This window comes from Pinus tabuliformis, chromosome 2_2, assembly GCF_031772625.1.
Source record: "Pinus tabuliformis cultivar Carrire ecotype Pingquan chromosome 2_2, CPIR1, whole genome shotgun sequence".
Lineage (NCBI taxonomy): Eukaryota > Viridiplantae > Streptophyta > Pinopsida > Pinales > Pinaceae > Pinus > Pinus tabuliformis.
This window is the reverse complement of record NC_142300.1, coordinates 1207162339-1207183633: the sequence shown is the minus strand read 5'-3', so window position 1 is coordinate 1207183633 and position 21295 is coordinate 1207162339.

Here is a 21295-nt window from a genome sequence, read left to right as displayed (position 1 = left end):
ACTTCTATCATTCAACATACTATCCCTATGATTGACAATGAAAAACCTGTCCAGCAGAAGCTCAGAAAAATCCACCCCAATTTAGAAAATCAGATAAAAACTGAGCTAAATAAGTTATTAAGAGCCAGAATAATTTTCCCCGTCAGACATTCCAAATGGGTCTCCAATATGGTACCCGTTAGAAAGAAAAACGGAGATATTAGAATCTGTATCGATTTTCAGAATCTCAACAAACCCTGTCAAAAAGACAATTTTCCCCTCCCACCTATGGAGCAGATATTACAGGCAGTGGCAGGCTCAGAATTAATGTCTTTTTTGGATGGATTTTCAGGATACAATCAAGTGCTGGTACATCCCGATGATCAGTTAAAAACCACATTCCGAACCAAATGGGGCACATACGCATATCGGAAGATGCCATTTGGTTTGATCAATGCCGGCGCTACATTTCAGAGAGCCATGGACATCGCATTCAAAGGTTTAGTCAATAAATCTGTAGTGATTTACCTGGATGATATAACAGTGTACTCCAAGAAGCGAAGCGACCATCTCAAAGACTTGAAACAAATCTTTCAACGATGTTTAAGGTATGGGATTTCACTTAACCCAAAGAAATCTTTTTTCGCATTAAGTGAAGGAAAACTTCTAGGATTCATAGTGTCAAAATCTGGTATTCACATTGAACCTGACAGAATCAAAGAAATTTTTGAAATATCCATGCCTCATATCAAAAAAGCCATGCAATCTTTCCTTGGTCAAATCAATTTTGTGAAGAGATTTGTCCCAGATTTTTCACGTATTGTTTCTCCTTTGCAAAACATGATTAAAAAGAATTCAAATTTTAAATGGGGTCAAGATGAGCATGAAGCATTCAACCTGATCAAACAAGCTATCATTAATGCTCCATCTTTAGCAACCCCGAATTTTTCAGAATCTTTTATCTTATACACATTTGCCTCAGAGAAATCATATGTCGCGATTCTAACTCAATCAAATCAAGAGAAAGCGGAAGCTCCAATCGCATTTTTTAGTTCGAATTTACAAGGTGCTAAACTCAACTATTCAGACGTGGAGAAACAGGCATATGCTGTTTTCAAAGCGATCAAATATTTCAGACTTTTCTTACTTAAAGCCCATACTAAGGTCATAGTACCGTTTTCAGCGGTAAGAAATCTTCTAATACAGAAGGATGTGGGTGAAAAAAGAGAAAATTGGATCACCGCTTTACAAGAATACGATCTTGAGATCAAACCAACAAGCATTGTAAGAGGTCAAGGCTTCTGCAAAATGTTGGCTGGAGCATCGCAAATTCCTAAGAATTCATCTGAAGAGGTACATACGTATGAGGTAAGCCTAAACGATGCAGAATCATTATATGCTGACATCATTTATTATCTTAAGAACGGGTATGCTCCATCACACTTGGATCACACCAAGAAAAGAGCTCTGAGATTGAAAGCTAAACAATACCAGCTCATAAATGATGTTCTGTTTAAAAGGAATTACGATTCTGTGCTTCTTAGGTGTCTTGAGAAAACTGAAGCCGAAAAGGTTTTGCAGGAACTCCACGATGGACCAGTGGGCAGACACTATGCTGGAGATGCTACTGCACATAAAATCTTACGTGCAAGATATTATTGGCCCACGTTGTTCAAAGACTCACACAGTTACGTGAGGAAATTCCAAGTCTGCCAGACTGCTGCAGGGAAACAAAAGAAATCGTCCATGCCACTACAGCCGGTAAACATCAAGCAACCATTCAGTCAGTGGGGCTTGGACATAATAGGTGAGATCGTTCCTCACTCTTCTAAGTAGCATAGGTACATCTTCACAGCAACAGATTATTTTACTAAATGGGTAGAAGTAGTTCCTCTCAAGACAGCTAATTCTGAAAACATTATTAAATTCATAGATCAATTTATAATCACTAGGTTTGGATTGCCAACGGCCTTAATGTTTGATAATGCCTCATACTTTTCTGGAAATACAATGACTGAGTTTGCACTTAAAAGAGGGTTCAAACTGAAATATTAGGCCAACTACTATCCACAAGGTAATGGATTGGCTGAATCGACAAATAAAAACCTGATCAGGATTATTAAAAGAACAGTTGACCAGAACCAAAAGAATTGGCGCAAAGCATTGGTAAATGCTTTATGGGCAGATAGAATAATGAAGAAAGCTTCAATCGGCACTTCTCCCTTTAATTTAGTTTATGGGAAAGAAGTGGTTCTTCCAACTCACTTAGTCATCCCCTCTTTGTCTTTAGTACAACACATCGATGAGGTATCTACTTCCTCCATACAACTAAGACAAATGGAAATAATTAAATTAGAAGAACAACAAGAACAAGCTAAGAAAACCCATGCTCATCACCAAGCGCTGATAAAATCCTCTTTTGACTCAAGCATAATGACCAGAAAGAATTTTTAGATGGGAGATTTAGTTTTGAAATGGGATAAGGCTCATGAAGAAAAGGGCAAACATACAAAATTTCAGAAAATGTGGCTTGGTCCTTTTCAGATTGTAGAAGTCATAGGCCCATCAACGTTTGTGTTGCAGGATTTAGCAGGTAGAAGGGATTCTTTCCCTGTTAATGGACAGATCCTTAAAATATATTTTCCATAGAAGATCACTCTTCTATTTTGTAGGATAGTTTTAGTTTTTATTTTTTTTGTTTTTCTCTTTCTTATAAATAAAACCAGTTGTAGATGGTTACTAAAGGGGTTCATGAAAAAGACACCAATTCTCTATCAGATTTTGAGCCTTTTCGCTTGTACAAGTAGCAAAATTTTTCGAAAAATCTGATCTTTATTATTGACAGGTAGAGTTAACTTTAGCCTAGATATGATACTAGTTTCAACTTCAAAAAATTTGATGAAAGCAACCTTTGGTAAAAAATTGTTTTATATCAGCACAATGAAAGGTATCAATAATAAAATAAATATTCTCTGTAAAACTGCTGTTTTCAAACTCTATTATTGTCATCCAGAGCTTTCTTAAGGAAAAACAATGACTTCCTCCCTGCTAAAGGAAATCGCAGCATTCAGAGGAACAATCTGAGAAAACACTATATCTCAAAGAATAAGAGGTCTCATCACGAGCCGGCTTATCATGATCACAGATATTATAACTTGCTGACTTTGCCAATACTGTCCACCAAAACAGGGCAACGACTCAAGATTGTTGCAATCAAAAGACAAGGGGTCTCATCACGAGCCAGCTTGTTTAGCAAAAGTGTAAATCAAGTGAATGACTGTGTCATAATTTGGCCACCAAACCAAGACATTGTTCTTTAGAGAATAAAAAAAAGTAAAAAGTGTCAAAAGGGGTTTTTCTCTGAAAAGTTGTAAATAGCCTTAAGCAGGATAAAGGATCGTTGTTGGGTAACAGGTAACCCTGTCGAGGCTATGGATGCTTGCGGGCAGCAGAGGCTCTACCTACGACAAATGAGCATATTTTAAAAGCCAGCACACAGAGAAGACCTTATTTTATCTTTAAAAGACCAAGTAATGTCTAGTGTGAATACAAGGACTAAGCCTGAGGAAACAAACAATTAGAATATGAAAAAGTTGAGACAAAATATCATTGATAGGATAAGGCGTAATGAACTCTATCTGTCCATAACAAAATTTAGATGTATGAAAATTTTCCTGCTTCGGAAGTTAAAATTCAATAGAAAAGCAGAGATAAGTGGTTCTTCACAGTGAATCGCCATTGTTGTGGCCACCAACAACCCCCCTCTTTGTTTGGTATTAGCAATAACTCCAAGCAAATGGGGACCCTTAATAAAAAATCCAAAAAAACATTTTATCAAAATTTTTGTATTTTAACTCCCTAAAGCTGTATCGCATCGTGAGAAGAGAGTGAAACGTTTTCCTATGCGCATAATAAGTTGCGAAGAAGCGACGCGAAATTCATCGCATCGCATATATGGTGAAGCACTCTTAAATGAAAAAATTAAGGAATCTCCGACGGCCGATATGCGACGTCGCATATCGCAACATCGCATAAGCAGCACACCATGACTGGATGACTAAACGTGATTTGCGATCTGCGATGTTGCGATCTGCGATGTTGCGATCTGCGACGTTGCGATCTGCGATATATGCAATCGTCAATTCCTGCGATGACACATCTTGACGACGCAATCCTCGATACTGCGATGTGAGTCGCAGAAATCACCCATCGCAAAATTTCCTCAACACAGTATTCAAGGAAAGCTATCTGTAGACCAAAATTGGGCGCGCGCCTTAAAAGAAATTAATGATTGTACGCCAAAGTATCCAAGAAGGATTGTGTTGTGTTTTTTGAAGAGTCAGTTCATTATGGGTGTCATGATTATGCATTCATTAGAGCTTAGAGCTTTCATGTCAATCTTTTCACCATTAATCTTTTCCTTTGCGTAAACTGTAAGACAGCAAATAACATAAAGCAATGTGCAGGAAACATCTAAGGAAAAGGGGAAAGCGTCAATGCTCGGAGAACAGAGAAGAGATGCCTTCACAAACGGATGCCGCATGCAACAGGACCACAGATTCCAGAGTATCACTCAACAGATACTGATGTCAATAGGCCATCCAAAACTCAGAATCAAAGGCGCACAAAAGCAGCATGTTTACAAAAGATCCTGAAGCTTAGACTGGGTAAAGAAAAAAGAAAAAGGCGCTAAAGAGGGAAAACACACCAGAAAAGCCTGGAACAAAGAACGGAGGCAGTTTTCAATACAGAAAATTGTTCAGAGAGCAAAGTCCCTAACTTATTCAGTCATTCGCAAGGCCGGAAACCGAAATAGCAAAAGCACAATCAGTTTGAGAGAAATTTGGGTTATTACCAAGTATACACACAATGAATACACCAAGCCAGAGGAAGATTTTTGAAAATATCTTCTAGTTTGCCAGAAAGTGGTGCCAGCGCTTGTTATTTCTATTTTCGTAGCTCAAACGAAAGGAGAAGACAACCAACCGACTCTTCCCAGGCGAATGTTGCATTGCTTACAGCACTAAGGAGCAAATACAGAAACGGTTAGAAATTAGATTCAAGTTTTAGAAATAAATTTGCTTTAGTAGAAGGGCGGTCATTTAAAACCGTGTCCTAAATTTATGTAATTAAGATTAATTAGTTAGCAGTATTTAAACCCTTCTCAGGAATTTGGAGAAGGGTCCAGAAATTTGTCAAAAAACTTGTCCTCAGAACATGCACTTTTGCACCCTCGGAGGGGGTTTTGGTGAATGGATGGATCGAGATTTATCAATGTTTGCATTTGATATCTGCTACTGATGTTGCACTTTTGTACTCTTAGTAGATGTTAGAACAAGTAGAGATAAATCGTTTTTGCTTGAAGTTTATGGGTAGGATTAGTCATAAATGGTACTTTTATCTCTTGACCATTTCTGCTTATATTCTTAAAGTAATATGCAGTTTTCAGTTGTTTATATGTTAATGCATGAATGTGTGGGTTACCATTTGGCACTTCTGTACGGTGGAGTCATTTATTTGTGTTTGATATATGAATAACTTATTATGCGATATGCTGTTCACAACTGTTTTGCTTAACTTTTTATGCAGAGTGGTTTATCTTAATTGATTTCTATTCTTATGATAGCTGAATGATCTTTATTACCAGTTATTGTTCGAAATCTCTTTAGATCGCATAATAGAAGAAATACACCCCGGGTTAGCGTAGATTAGATGTGTTGTTTCTCATTAGATTACAAAAGCATAGATTTATTTTAGAAGTTTGAATTAAATTAGCTTTAAATACTCCTAGATCAACATCATCCAACTTTACACACACACACACCCCTTAGATTGGGAAACTGGTCCCATTATCCCCAGTCAGACCTGCTATACCAAACGGATAAGGAGCTTCCAACCAAGGTCCGGACCGGGTGGGTATCCCCTTGTTGTCGACCCGATTTTTGGGGCTTCAACAGGACTGTTCTAATAAAGATGCAAGAGCAGATGAAGTTTTTGTGTCCCCCACACAAGAGTACAATGGTTCAACATTCATATTGATTGTGCAGGCCACAAACGACACAAACAAGTACACAGCAATCGTTATTATTCAGCAGGTGTACAAAGGCTCCCATGAAGAACATCCAAGGATGAGAGCATACAGAGAGGGGATGAAGTATAAGCTTTCTCTACCTGATAAGGTCAAATTCCCGAAACTTTTTGAGGTAGAGGATCAAATAAATCCAATTTTGCAAATCTTTGATGAACCGGCTCATAGGCCCGCCGAGAGGAGGAGAAACAATTTTGATGGTCCAGTAGATGGCCAGTTTTTGAAGATTTATATTGTTTAAGGTTTTCGAGCCTTAATGATTGTAAGCATGTCCTTTTACAAGTTTTAGCATAGACTTAATTAGACTCCATGCCCAATGGAATACTAGGCAATGTTTTTAAGCTTGTTTTGTATGAAGGCATTGGTCTGCAGTTCTTGAGACCTCACAGGGAGGATCTCAGCCCCAAAAGGAGCCAGTGTTAGCTCTGCTACATGTTGCTGATCTTCAAAGAATGGAAGTAAGCTCGATCCTGTTTTCTTGCTCAGAAGAGGTCTGCACCGGTTATCATCCTCCTTCTCCTTCACCTCGCTTACTCCCTTTCACCCCGCTGCCTCCATTTTCCCCTTCACTCTGCCTATATTCTCATACTCCTGCAATCTTCATTTTACCTCTGTAGCCCTGTATAAACCCACTTTCCCTCAGGTCCCACATGCCACGTCACAATCGCAATCGCAATCGCAGCTTTCAGGAGGTCATTTATAAGTCATGTCTATAACATCGCCGATGGCCGATTACCGATTGCCCCTAGTGGACGCGATATGATTATAAACTATTTTTAATGACTCTGTTGGGTCCGGGCTTTAATCGCTATCGCAAATGGCATGACTTCTGCCAATGCGATATTAAAAGCAGTTAATTCCTTATTGGGTCCAAGTTTAGTCACTGATCGCAATCGCATCCATGTGTGTATAAGGCCCAAACCCCTTGACTTCCGTCGATGCGATATTGCGATCGCTCATCCACCGTCTGATCAGTCCCGACAAGATCCAATGGCCCACGCCCTTTTCGCTCCCATATATCTTGATACCTCCTGCCGAAAGATCTTTGCCGTCCATTCATTCGATTCAACGGCATTCGCTCCTCCCGCGTTCACAAACTGCCTGCGCGTTAGCTCGCGATAAAGCGATTTTCGCTTGTTCTTGTCTACCACGCATCGCTCGCCCTCGTACCTTTACCGCTCACCCACCAAAATTAGTGCGATACATACCGCTTACCACCCATTCGCCCATCCCCACTCGTTATCTCCCGTGTATCTTTCCTGCCCGATGGCTGTCAAATCTATCCGCTAGAGATCTGACGGCTCACGTTTGTCCGCTCCCGTTTCCTCCTGATATCTCCCACTGAGTCATATCTGCCGTTCATCTGCATGATCCAACGGCTGATATTTTTTCCCGTCATACTCATGCCTCTGCCATATTGTTCGCGTCCATAGCCTGTCCCGTGTATCTGAAGGAAGAAGGTGGCCAGTATTCAGCACTCTGCGCAGTTACTCTTCAACCACCGCATTCAAGAGATAGAATGGCCGAGAAGGAAAAGGACATGCCTTGAGCATATCAGAGCATTTATCAGTTATGGAACTTCTTCCATATAACACTCCACCTGTTCAGGAAGGACAACCGAGCAGCAGAAAAGATCAAATTCATTCATTAAAGCAAGCAGATTGTAGCAGAGACTCCATCAGAGAGTTAAAGCGGTTGGTGGTCCATTATGACCTCTCCACGCTTAGAATAGCAAAATATCTTTGTAATGAAACTCTATATATACCCAGAAAACAGATGTAATCGGGGTTGATGGTTGTTGTTTTGATGTAAGGTTCAACTTCTGGAGACTGTAACTACTTTGATACTTGCAGCGTCTGGTCTTCATTTTCAGCTAATACAAGCTTCTTTTGTTGTTAATTGCTCACTTTCCATTTCTACTCTGTTCTAGGTTGTGCCTGTTATGCATTTGTTCATGTGCTCTTGATATTTAGCATTAGAGGGGTTGTCATCCCACCTCTGTGTTGAAGTATAGTATGTATCATTGAATGTGTTATGCAGATTTCTGTTTACTTAGTGCCAGAGAGCTGTCATCCTGTCTGTGCAATAGGAAATAGATTTGCAGACCTCTTTACTGGTTGCAACCGGCCATCACATGGTCTTGTGCATCTGCTGGTGTGGTCAGTATTCTTCATGTTCACCTAATCCTAAAATTGTGAGTAATTGGTGGTCTAATGCCTTGTAGTCTGGGGATGTTCACCCATGTCTGGAGTTAAGCATAGTAGAAGTGGTTACCTGGCTTGAACAAGCATCATTCCCTCCATTCATCCATTTCCAACATTTTGTTGAGTTTTGTAATGTTACCAAGCATCTCCGAGATACAACCTAGGAGAGTTTCTTGGGGTGATAACAGGTAGAAGGGTTAGATCACTTCTGGGTGTTCTACATATTCCTTCATTGGCCAAAAATCTTATTTTTGTAAGCAAGCTGGATGATGCAGGTGTAAAAACAGTGTTCAAGAAGGATACCTGCAAAATGGTTCAAGGAGCACTGGTATTGATGTGGGGAGTTCGAATTGGAACTCTGTACAAGCTGCAAGGTAGCACTGTTATTGATGGGTGCAACATTTCTATGGTTCCTAAAAGTGGAGCAGAAAATCTAGTGGTCTCTAGAGAGAAGACCATGTTGTGTCTTCAAAGGCTTGGACATATTGGAGAGAAGGGCCTTCAAATACTTCATGGTAAAGGTATGGTAGAAGGTATGAGTAATAGCTCTCTGGATTTTGATTTCTGTGAAAATTGTGTATATGGGAAGCAAAATCGGGTGAGTTTCCCCTCTGGTAGTAAGAGGGAAAAACAGATATTAGAACTTGTGCACAATGATGTGTTTGGACCTGTGAAGGTTCCATCACTGGGTAAGTCTGTGTACTATGTATCATTTATAGATGACTTCTCAAGGAATACATGGATATATTTCTTTAAGAAAAAATTTGAAGCCTTTGACAGGTTTAAAGAATTTAAGGCTCTCGTGGAAAATCAGACAGAGAAGAAGATAAAGGTGCTGAGGACAGATAATGGTGGAGAGTTTTGCAACAAGGAATTTGAAGAATTCTGTAAGAAGTGTGGTATAGCATGACAGAAGAATACTCCATATACACCTCAGCAAAATGGAGTTACAAAAAGAATGAATAAGACATTGATGGAAAGGGCAAGAAGCATGCACAGTGGTGCCAGGTTAGGACAAGAATTTTGGGCAGAGGTGATGGATACTGCATGTTACCTGGTAAATAGGTCACCTTTATCAGCATTGGAGGATAAGACTCCACAAGAGGTATGGACTGGTAAGAAACCCTCTCTTTCACATCTGAGGGTATTTGGATGTGATGCATATGTACATGTTCCAAAGGAGAAATGAACCAAGTTGGATAGTAAATCTGAAAAGTGCATCTTTATTGGGTATAAGGATGGTTTAAAGGGTTATAAGCATTGGAACCCAGTCACATGGAAGGTTGTGTACAGCCGAGATGTGGTGTTTAGAGAGGTCAAAGATGTTATTAAACATGAATTCCAACCAAAGGAACCTAAGAAGATAGAGTTTGAGCTTAAGGAGGAAGAACCAGACTCTACAATAGAGGAGGAATTAGAAGATGAAGAGCCACAAACTTCGGGTGTGAGAAGATTAGTTCGAGAAAGAAGGCAGCCAGAAAGGTATAGTCCATCTACTTTCTGTTCAAATTTTTCTTTGTCTATTATTGATGATGATCCCAGAACTGTGAAGGAAGCAGTAGATTCAATGGATGGAAAAATCTCGAAAGAGCCCATGGTTGATGAAATGGCATCTTTGCACAAAAATGAGGCTTGGGATCTGGTGGAGTTGCCGGCTGGAAGGAATCCCATTGGCAGCAAATGGGTGTTCAAGAAGAAGACAAATGTAGAAGGAAAGGTGGAGAAATACAAAGCTTGGTTGGTAGCAAAAGGTTATTTCCAGGTGCCGAGAATTGATTTTGGTGATATTTTTTCTCCTGTTGCCAAGGTAACTTTTATTAGATTACTTTTATCTGTTGCTGCTGCTTTTGATTTTGAGGTAGAACAGATGGATGTGAAGATAGCATTTCTTCACGGGGATTTGGAAGAGGAGATCTACATGAAGCAACCTGAAGGCTTTGCGGTGAAGGGTAAGAAAGAACTGGTATGGAAGTTAAAGAATTCTCTGTATGGGTTAAAATAGTCACCAAGGATGTGGTATCAGAAATTTGATACATTTATAAGAGGACTTGGCTTCACCAAAAGCAAAGCAAATCGTTGTGTGTATTTTAAATTAATTGGTGACCGTGTTATTTATCTGGTCTTATATGTGGATGATATGTTGCTGGTTGGAAATGACAAAGAAATTATCCAAGATTTGAAGACCCAATTGTCCTCCAAATTCGACATGAAAGATCTTGGTGCTGTAAACTATATTTTGGGCATGGAAATTAAAAGAGTTCGGGAAAAGAGGAAGCTCTAGTTAAACCAGAGGAAGTATGTCGAGACAATATTGTAGAGGTTTAATATGCAAGGTAGTAAGCCGGTGAAGGTTCCTATTCCTGTAGGTGTAAAGTTATATGTTGAACAGTGTCTGAAGACACAAGAAGAGGAAGAGGATATGTCCCATGTTCCATATGCAAGTGCAGTCAGTAGCCTGAAGTATGCAGTGGTCTATACTAGACCATACATTGCACATGCAATGGGCGTATTAAGCAGGTTTATGTCAAAACTAGGGAAGGATCATTAGACAACAGTAAAACAGGTTTTCAAGTATTTGCGTGGCACTAGAGATTATGGCTTGTGCTACCAAGGAAGACCAGGATTGGACAGAGTTTTGGATATCCGTGGCTTTGTTGATGCAGACTGGGCTAGAGATCTGGATCAAAGAAGATCTACAAGTGGGTATGTGTTTAACCTATTTGGAGGTGCAGTCAGTTGGATGAGTAAGAAACAATCTATAGTGGCACTATCAACTACAGAGGCAGAATACATGGCAGCCACTCATGCAAGCAAGGAAGCAGTTTGGTTGCAGAGATTGTGTTCAAGTATGGGGTTAGTATAGGGAGCTATAAGGATAGATTGTGATAGCAAAAGTGCAATTTTCTTGGCAAAGAACCCTGCTTATCATTCAAAGACAAAGCACATTGATGTTCAGTATCACTTTGTGAGGGATATGATAGAAGCCAAAAAGGTGTTGTTGGTAAAGGTGGACACTTTGAAGAATACTGCAGATGCATTGACAAAATCTGTGAGCTCTAAGAAGTTCTTTTGGTGTAGAGAGAAAATGGGCATTTCAGGGCTGGAAAAATGACTAAGCTCTCTTGTGGCCCCTTGTGGAAAGAAAACAACAAGTGGAAGAATGTTTGGTTGTGTTATATTCTTTCCACGACTAGCCCACGTAGTTAACTAGGGGGTTAGAGGGGGGGCAGAGCCCCCCTTTGTTGCACCGATTGTGTAGTGGGGGGGGGGTCATAGGGGGTTTGAGGTGTACTCGTAACCCCAATTTATGGGGTCCGGTGTAGCGCCCCAGAAAATTTTGGTTTTAGACCCTATGTTAGGTTGGGCAGACCCACCTATGGTTTTGTGCATGATTTTCGCACATGTTTTTTGGACGCAATGGTTTTCGGTCCATGGTATTGGATGCTTCAGGATTTATAAATATATATTATAACATTGAAAGGAACATAGTGAAAAATCAAGCTGGTAGTCCCGGTTTTGGGATCCAGGGGAAAATCTCTGTGTATATGTGTTTTATGTGTTATGCTCTCGCATTATTTATTTTTTGTGTTTAGAATTCGTATGCAGGTAATTTTTGTACGGGGTTAAAACCTACAATATAAACACACATAACAGTAAAATGTAGCAAATAAACAAACACATAAGACAACAATAAAATATGGAGTTCACTCTGATATCTTGGGCTACGTCTCCTTGAGCTCTAATCAACTTGACTAGGCTCTTTGGGATTATGGCTGAATTCTTTTACAAGCTCCACGCTCAACTCCATTGGTTTTACAACTAAACCTATGGGTTTGGAATACCATCTTATCCATAGTTGTCCATACTCTGCAGACAGATCTAGTCTTCTCTGGACTGGACTCCTTCGGTCAGTGCTCTGAGCTTCTTGAGATTCTGGCTTCTCTGACTCCCTCAGAATTATGTATTATCTCTGGAACTCCTTCTTCTATCTTCAGCACACTCTGGACACCAGCAACAGCTTGATCATTTGATCTCTTTGTTGTTCTGCAGCTTCATTATAGATCCATGGCTCTTAGAAGTCTATTGTGAGCTCTGTGGCTCTGGCTCTCGGTTCTGGCTCTGGCTCTAGCTCTCGGCTTTGGCTCTGGCTCTTGGGTCTTGCTCTAGCTCTGTCTCTAGCTCTGGCTCTAGCTCTTGGCTTTGGCTCTGGCTCTTGGCTCTCAGCTATGGCTCTCACAAACTTCTGGTTTCGCTTGACCTCCAAGCGGATCTCTACTTCTGAGTCACTCCAACTCCGCAAACTGCCTCCTCTGGCATATACGGAGCTTTCCCTTTGGATTCCTCAGCGTTCAAATAGCTCTGGACTTCTCTAATCTGCCTCTGTGCATTCTCAGCAACCTTCAGCCGCTTTGTCAATGGAGCTCCCTGTTCTCTTGTAACACCTCGGTCACAGTCCTTCATCATTAAAGAACCCGACTGTTTCATCACAAGAATCCGTTTACAAATGGAAAAGAACAAGTGGGCAGGAAACTCGGTCATTTTTCCTTCCTCTGGCCGAAATAGCCAAATAACAGAATACACAGGAAAATGCATGCAAAACACATCATGGGCCTTTTAGTCGGACCTCAAATAATATGCAATCGCATTGATATTCCCATCGGGTCCGCCTTTGGTCGCAATATCGTAATCGCATAGTCGCATGGTCAAAAACCCAAATACACGGGAATACAAAGAAAATCCAAAATTCCGAATTTCAAATATTATGTAGTCGTGCTTATAATCCTTATCGGATCCACACTTTATCGCAAGTCACAATCAAGATGTGCATTGGCCCTTTGTATCAGGGATCACCGATTGCCGATATCGGCATATCGCTATCGGCCCCATCGCTATATCGGCATATCACAATATCGATGTCACAACGGCCCCGGGGGTCTTCCCTTTGACTGTGTTGATCACCGATCGTTGACCATCGCATATCGCAATCGGCTCGCCCAAGGTCTCGATACCGTATGGCGGCCTACCTTCAATCCGATATATTGGATATTGCTAATCAGGGGTCCTTAAGGCCTATTGCTCTTCCCTTTACACCTTTCCGTTGCGATTTTCTTTAGAAAGCCTTTGTTTCTCCTAAGTCCCATTTAATAAGAAAATGCCTCCTTTTCAAAGGACAATGGGCAATCTTCGTTTTGCAATAACTTCTTCATCCGAAGTCCATTTTAGCCCATTCAAATTTCAATAAAGTCAAATTGAAGATATCTATGCAACGAGTCTATTTCCAAGAGCACCCCTTGACTTTCATTTTCCTCTGTGAGGAACATTTTTAGACTTAGAAGTCTATTCTAGATCCATTTTGGATCACTCCCATTTTAAATATTTTAATGGAAAGCTTCGCACTCGCTGGATGGGACCCTATGAAGTGGACGCTGTGTTTGAAAATGGAACAGTCAGATTGGTTACAATAGATGACACTCGTACTTATTTCTTAGTAAATGGACACCGTCTGAAATTATATCATCATCCAACTTCTAAGGATGCCTTCATAAAATCTCTCTGATAAATCTAGTTTGATGGTTGTTGGTGTAGGGAATGCCTCCTCTATATTCTCTTCTTAAATAGATATATATATATATATATATATATATATATATATATATATATATATATATATATATATATATATATATATATATATATATATATATAAAATTAGTTATAATACGGTGGAGCTCTGATGGGTTTTACGCTCCGAGACCATAAGGGCCTAGGTTAACCCTAGCCGCAGGAGCCGCAGGAACACGGGAACCTCACCAGATCGGCCAGCTCTGAACAGGGATCGGTTTCGGTTTTCGCCACCAGCTATCGACTGCGGTTATCGAAGGGTTGACCGTCATGGAAGACCTCGGCATAACGGACCTCATGGACTACACCGAGGATCCTCTTGAAGGAATCGGTATATTTAGAAACCCTAACGAGGTGCCCACTCCAGCTGTCGAGTTTATCGCCTCCCAGGACGCTCTACCTGTGGTCTCCCTGCCCGATTTACCATCTACTTCACCGGCTCTGGAAGCCCCGCCTCTCTCGCCAGGGACTACCCTACTTCTATCTTCATTATCTCCAGATACATTGGCTTACGATCTGCTATCATTGCCAAGAATTGAACCAGTTTCAGCTCCGGTTGAGATTAGGGAAGCAGCCGAATACCCACCGCAAGAGGATGGGATAAGACCCTCGGGTTGCTTCAGCACACCGGCCCTCCATGCACAGCCTCCGAAACCCTCTCCGGCGGTTGGAGTCTCCAATCCCCTCGTAGATCACCCGACCGCACCCCGCTCGAAGAAGAGATCGAAGTGTATCAGAGCGACGGTTAAAGATATTTCTGTATCCTTCGGTGATCCCACAAATTTTGAAGAAACTATGGCACTGGCTCGCACGATCCTGGTTGGGCATGTGCGGGGACGCACATTCTCGGCGGAAAGGTTGAAACTATGGGTGAAAGAAATCTGGGGGGCGATATTCACAGAATTGCCGGAAGTACAAGAACTCCCGAGGGGATGGTTCTCGCTCCATTTTGCAAAAGAGGAACACACGGACATGGTACTGGCACAGTACTGGCACATAGAAATGGCCCCTGTGCTCTTGAAGCGGTGGAGCCCTCTTTTTGACCCAGAGCGCGAACAGATTGGAGCTGATCCTCTTTGGGTGAGACTGCCGGGGTTGCCGTTACAATACTGGACTGAGGAAGCATTCATCAGGATAGGGAATGCGCTGGGAACTTATTTGGATCACGACCGATCATACAAGGAGAACAATAAAAGAATCCTGGCTAGAATCCTGGTTTACCTGGACACAAGGGAGGGATTAGAAGAGAAAATGACTTTGAGATGGGGCAAATTCAGCAGAACGCAGATTCTGGATTACGAAGGCGTCCCTTTCATATGCAACCGATGTCGCCAAGTGGGTCACCTGTACAAGGAATGTCCATTGAACAATACTCAGGAAGGATCTCCAAAAACATCGCCAGCTGTTTCCAGTGGAGATCCCCCATCCAAGTCTCGACCACCCCAGAGCAGCGCGGGACCTCATGGTATTTCAGAGAACCCGGTTTTGTACAAGACAGCCCCGCCTTCGCCTCCGCTGACTAGGGCTCGGGCAGCAGCAGCGGCCGCACAAGGGTCGGGTATCTCTTATGCACATGTAAATTCTATTGCATGTTCAATGGCTCAATGCATTATTCCCCCTCCCCCCCCATTAACATCCACAGCTCCACCTTCATTGCCCCTCTCATCTCCGCCCCCCTCCCCTTCATCATCTCGCTCGATCCCTTCCCATTCAAACTCTCTTCGACCCCGGTCCACACATCTGGATGTCTTTGAATCCCAATCCGGGTTGGGTATTGTCCCTCTGGGCCCTGGATTCCTTTCATCCCGAGGTCGCAAATCGAATCTAAACAAAGCCATTAGGCATGCTGGCGCGGAAGTGGCAGCTGGGCGCCAAGCCACTATCGATGGGGTTCTTAGAGCATCAAAGCCCCCAAAGATTGGCCCCCCATGAAGTGCCTCTCTTTCAACTGCAGGGGCCTGGCTAGCACCCCAAAAAAGCTAGCCCTCAAACGACTTATTGAGGTCGAATTACCTGATATCATTCTTCTCCAAGAGACCCTTGGATTTGCAGAGTCTATTACTCGATCCCTCTCCACTATGGGAGCCAGTTGGAGCTTTTTAGCTACTGATGCCATGGGTAGAGCGGGTGGCCTAGCATTAGGATATAACCCCAAATCTATCAGATTGGACTCCTCTTGGGGGGTTCATGGTTACCTGGGAGTAGACATTTTCTCCATCGATCTGGGTCTCTCCCTCCGTATTGTCAACATATATGGACCCTGCCATCAGAGGGAAAATTTCTGGAGACATCTTCTCAACTGCAACCTAATGACTCTCGATCATATCATCATTGGAGGAGACCTGAACTTCTCCCTGGGATTCAGTGAGTCATGGGGTTCATCGGCTCAGGTTGACCCCATTACTGACTTCATGAGGCGAACATTGGAACAACATGACTTCATTGATATCCCTATGCAGAAGCCCCTTCCTACGTGGAGAAATCGAAGGGTCGGACCAGCTGCGCTGGCGCGTAGGCTGGACAGATTCCTGCTGAAGGGCCCTCTGATTCATCGACTTCACTCATATAAACAGTGGGTAAGCAATGGGGGCATCTCTGATCATTCCCCTATAGTCATGGAAATTCTGGGACCGCATCAGAAACCAAAAGCTCCTTTCAAGTTCAATCACTATTGGCTCCAGGACCCGAGCTTCACAAATCTGATCACTGAATTTTGGAGAGCACACCCCATTGACAGAGAACCCTCGATGGCAAGGGGATTCGTAAAAAACCTCTCTGGGCTCAAGCATATAGTGATCAACTGGGCAAAAGAGAAAAAGACCAGAGAAGATGAGCAGCTAAAGAAAGTGGAAGATGAATTAAATGCCCTTCTGGACGAGCGAAATCTGGGGTTCATCACACAAGAGGACAATACTCGTCTGGTGGAGCTAGAAAATCAGAAGAATAATATCCTAAGGGGTAGGGAGGAATCTATCAGACTTCGCAGCAGAGCAATTTGGCTTAAAGCTGGGGATGAGAACACTAAATTCTTCCACAACTTTGCGAAAGGTAGGAAAGTGGCAAATACAATATGGAACCTTCCCCTTCCTGATGGGGGATTGGCTGATTCCTTCAATAAGCTCTCAAATCTGGGTACTTCACACTTCAGAGGCCTATACAAGAGTGCAGCTGGCACAAATCTGGCGGAAATCATTAATGTGGCCACACATTTCCCTAGATTCGTTGATGAGGAGGACTCTGCAGAGCTTGAAGCACCCGTCACCATGGCAGAATTGGAAAGTACTCTCAAATGGTTCCAGCAGGAAAAGAGCCCAGGTCTGGATGGCTGGACTATTGAGTTCTACAATGCCTTCTTTGATCTCCTGGGTGGAGATATTCTTAAGGTGGTGGAGGAAAGCAGAATCTCAGGTAGTATCTACAATGCTATTAACTCCACATTCATCGCCCTCATTCCTAAATCAGACTCCCTTTCCTCATTTGATGACTTCCGCCCCATATCCCTCTGCAATGTCCTCTATAAGATCATCTCCAAGATCATAGCCAATAGGATCAAGCCTATCTTGTCCAGACATATCTCCCCCCAGCAATTTGCTTTCTTGGAGAATAGGCAGATCCATGAAGCCATTGGTTCTGCCCAAGAAGCAATTCACTCCATTTGGACTAAACACCTCAATTGTATTCTTCTGAAGATAGACCTATCCAAGGCTTTTGACCGTGTCAGCTGGCTTTACATCAAAATGATCCTTATTCATACTGGCTTCCCTCCTGCCCTTATCAATTGGATCATGGCTTGCATCACCTCTACAACATTCAGTATTTTGATCAATGGATCAGCCTCACATTTCTTTGACTCTGAAAGAGGACTGCGACAGGGATGCCCTCTCTCGCCTTTACTCTTCCTACTGGTCATAGAGGCTCTAAGCCAGCTTATCATTTCTGCCAAGAGGGAGGGGACCATCAGAGGCCTCAAAATTACGGATGAATGTTTCCTCACACATCTACTATTTGTAGATGATGTTTTAATTCTTCTAGATGGCAGCTTACAGGACACAACTACCTTCACCCGTATCCTTAGCCTCTTCTCAACAGCTACGGGTATGGAAGTGAACAGATCGAAGTCCACCATCACCTTGATCAGTACCTCAGCCAACGAATCCCTCGTGGCTAGATGGGCATTTCCTTATACCACCCAGCCTCTCGACAGAGGCCTTAAATATCTGGGATATTGGTTAAAACCGACATGTCAAAAGGTTGTTGATTGGGTATGGCTTGTAACAAAGATAGAAAAACGGCTATCATGCTGGAGCCACAGATACCTGTCCAGGGCTGGGAGATTAACCCTGATAAAATCCGTTCTTGAAGCTACTCCAGTATTCTGGATGGCACTGGCCTGGATACCGCGGAATATCCTGGCAAAACTCCAGCAATTGTGCAATAGATACTTATGGGCTGGCAACCAAGACAAGCGTATATTTGCCTGGATAGGCTGGAACAAGATTGCCCTTCCAAAGAAATGGGGAGGATGGGGGTTGAAGGAGCTCCCTATCTTTGCAAAAGATCTAGCCGGTAAAATGGGTTGGGCCCTCCTGACAACCCACAGTCTATGGACCAAAATCACATTCCACAAATACATCTGGCCACTCAACATCATTGACTGGGTTAGGCTCCCAGAGTGGAATAAAACAGGCATATCATCCATCTGCAAGGCCCTATTACACTCGCTGCCTCTCATCATAGATAACCTGGCTTGGCGGATCAGAGCAGGGAACTATGCGAGGATAGGGCTGGACCCTTGGACGGGAAGCGGAGGTAGGCACATACTACCACATGAACTAGTGGATTACCTCTCAGCTCATAACATCAAGGTTATTTCACAGATTGCGGACCAGGACCATTCGGACATCCTCCATCAAGAATGGAAATCCGCGATCCAATTAAATCTCCCTAGAAGATGGCATGCAGTCTGGGAAGATTACAGGGCAACCTTGATCGAATCACATATCCATCTCATAGAGGGATCAGATGAACTCGTATGGAACCAGTCAGATCATGGTATATACACTCCCAAGGAAGGTTACATACAGCTCATCGCACATAAAAAACCTGAGGTCAATCCTAGATGGTGGCAGAGTATTTGGAAGCAGGCCGCATCTCCCCGATCTAAGCTTTTCAATTGGTGCATTCTGCGGAACAAAATTCCCACCGGAGAACATCTCATGAAACGGGCACAACATGGCCCTACTTGGTGCGTTCTTTGCAAGGAGGAATCGGAATCTACAGACCACATATTTCTGAGATGCCGAGCGACACAAAACCTCTGGCAGAACCTTAAGCCCTTCATTAATTTCAATGGAGATTGGGCCGGGACAGACCTCATCAACGCTTGGACAGAGTGGGAAACAAAAAACAAAGGCTCGAAAAACATCAATCTTCCCATTATCGTTAATTGGTCCATCTGGAAGTCTAGAAACAGAGCGATATTTGATAACAAGCCGATTCATTGGCCACTGATGGAGGCCGGGATTATATCTGCCCTGAAGGAACTCCCCGACCCGCCTCCTCCGTCATCTCGTCAACCTGCTCCTCCCCCTCCCATCGATCAAAGTATGCCTTGGGCATACTTCGATGGTGCTGCTAACTTACAAAGCTGTGGCGGAGGCTTCATCCTTAATTTATCAAAGCACCATCAATTCAGAATCAAGGCCGGTTTGGGTGCTGGTACCAATAACTTTGCAGAACTCATTACTCTTCGCCACTTACTTCACTTCGCACTGAGACACCAATGCACTAGCATCAATATTTATGGGGATTCTCTGATCATCATTAATTGGATAAACGGCACAGCTACATGTCACATGCACTCACTTAGCATTATCTTACAAGATGCTCTTGCTCTCAAATCAGCTTTTAACAATATCACTGTCTCTCACATCTACAGGGAACATAACAAAGGTGCCGACAAATTATCCAAGGAGGCAGCGCTGATGGACAGAGGCATATGGGAGATTACAGAGATCAAAGACCATCAGGAACATAGATTTTTCCATCGACCGTATATAGACCCAAGATACCCAACCTCGGGTCAGCAAACAGCATAAAGGAACCTTATGTACATGACAACAAAATAGATACAGATACATACTGTAATTTTTTGAAATTTTTTTTTGGCCAGATATGTGAAAATAGGCTACTGTAATAGCACAGGCAGCATACCCTGCGTGGTAATGCAATTAACAGCACAAACTGTATATTTTTTGAACAGAACTCATGTAATTATCTGCTTATTAATGAAATATTTATGGATTTTTCCAGAGGGAAAAAAAAAAAATATATATATATATATATATATATGCTATTACTACTTACTTGTTTTCCTTTTGCAGGAATAATGATCAAAATCTGGTGATGAGGAGCTGAAAAAAAAAATTTCCAAGTAATAGTTGATGTTGTTACTCCGCCCTTATTGTTACTCCTAAAAACTTTTCTAAGTGTCGGATGTTGTTACTCCACCATTGTTGTTACTCCATCGGTGATGTTACTTTTCCATTTTTGTTACTCCGCCGCTAATGTTACTCCACCGTTGTTGTTAATCCGTCAGTGTTGTTACTCCGCCGGTGTTGTTATTATGCCGCTGTTGTTACTCCATCTCTGTTATTACTCTGCCGCTACTGTTACTCTATCATTGTTGTTACTCCACTAGTTACTCTGTCGTTACTCCACTTCCAGGTAGGTCGCCAGGTACGTCTCCGCTGACTCTTACGAATTCAATTAAAATATTCCATTGATGAGACACATATGTTCCGTGGACAACTACATTTAAGTTGGGGGGGTCCCATCATGAATAAACAACAACACATTTAAAACCATAATAGACATATCATTATTAAATCTAGTGCAAACAGTAACCCAAAAATTTCTTGATTTAGTAATAATTACTTCGGTGCATTGGAATTTGAATTACGTACGTCCAATAACCAATTGGTCTTTTCCAATACATTTGAATTAATCACTATAATTATTTCACTGTATTACCATGATTTGCCATTATTCTTCACGTTTTTCAAAAACTTGTCAGTTTCTTTCACCGCTTTTTATCCCGCACTCCACCATGTTGTCACGATTGTCGTTAATGTGCTTGTTGCTATTCTCTCCCCAACAGCCGACTGTGTCCAAGTGCTATTACTGTTTCCACAGCAATGGGTGGGTTGGTTATGCATCACGAGCCGAAGGATACCACCTTGGTCCGCAACAATAGAGAAGTGTGGCAGATTTTCGTCAATGTAGGTTGGGATGTTTATTTTAACAGGTTGCAGGGATTCGACAAAGGAATTGTAGTGGAATTCGCACTCAATTTGAGTGAAGACAGCTCTCAGGTCTAAGGGATAGAAATCCCTGTCACAAA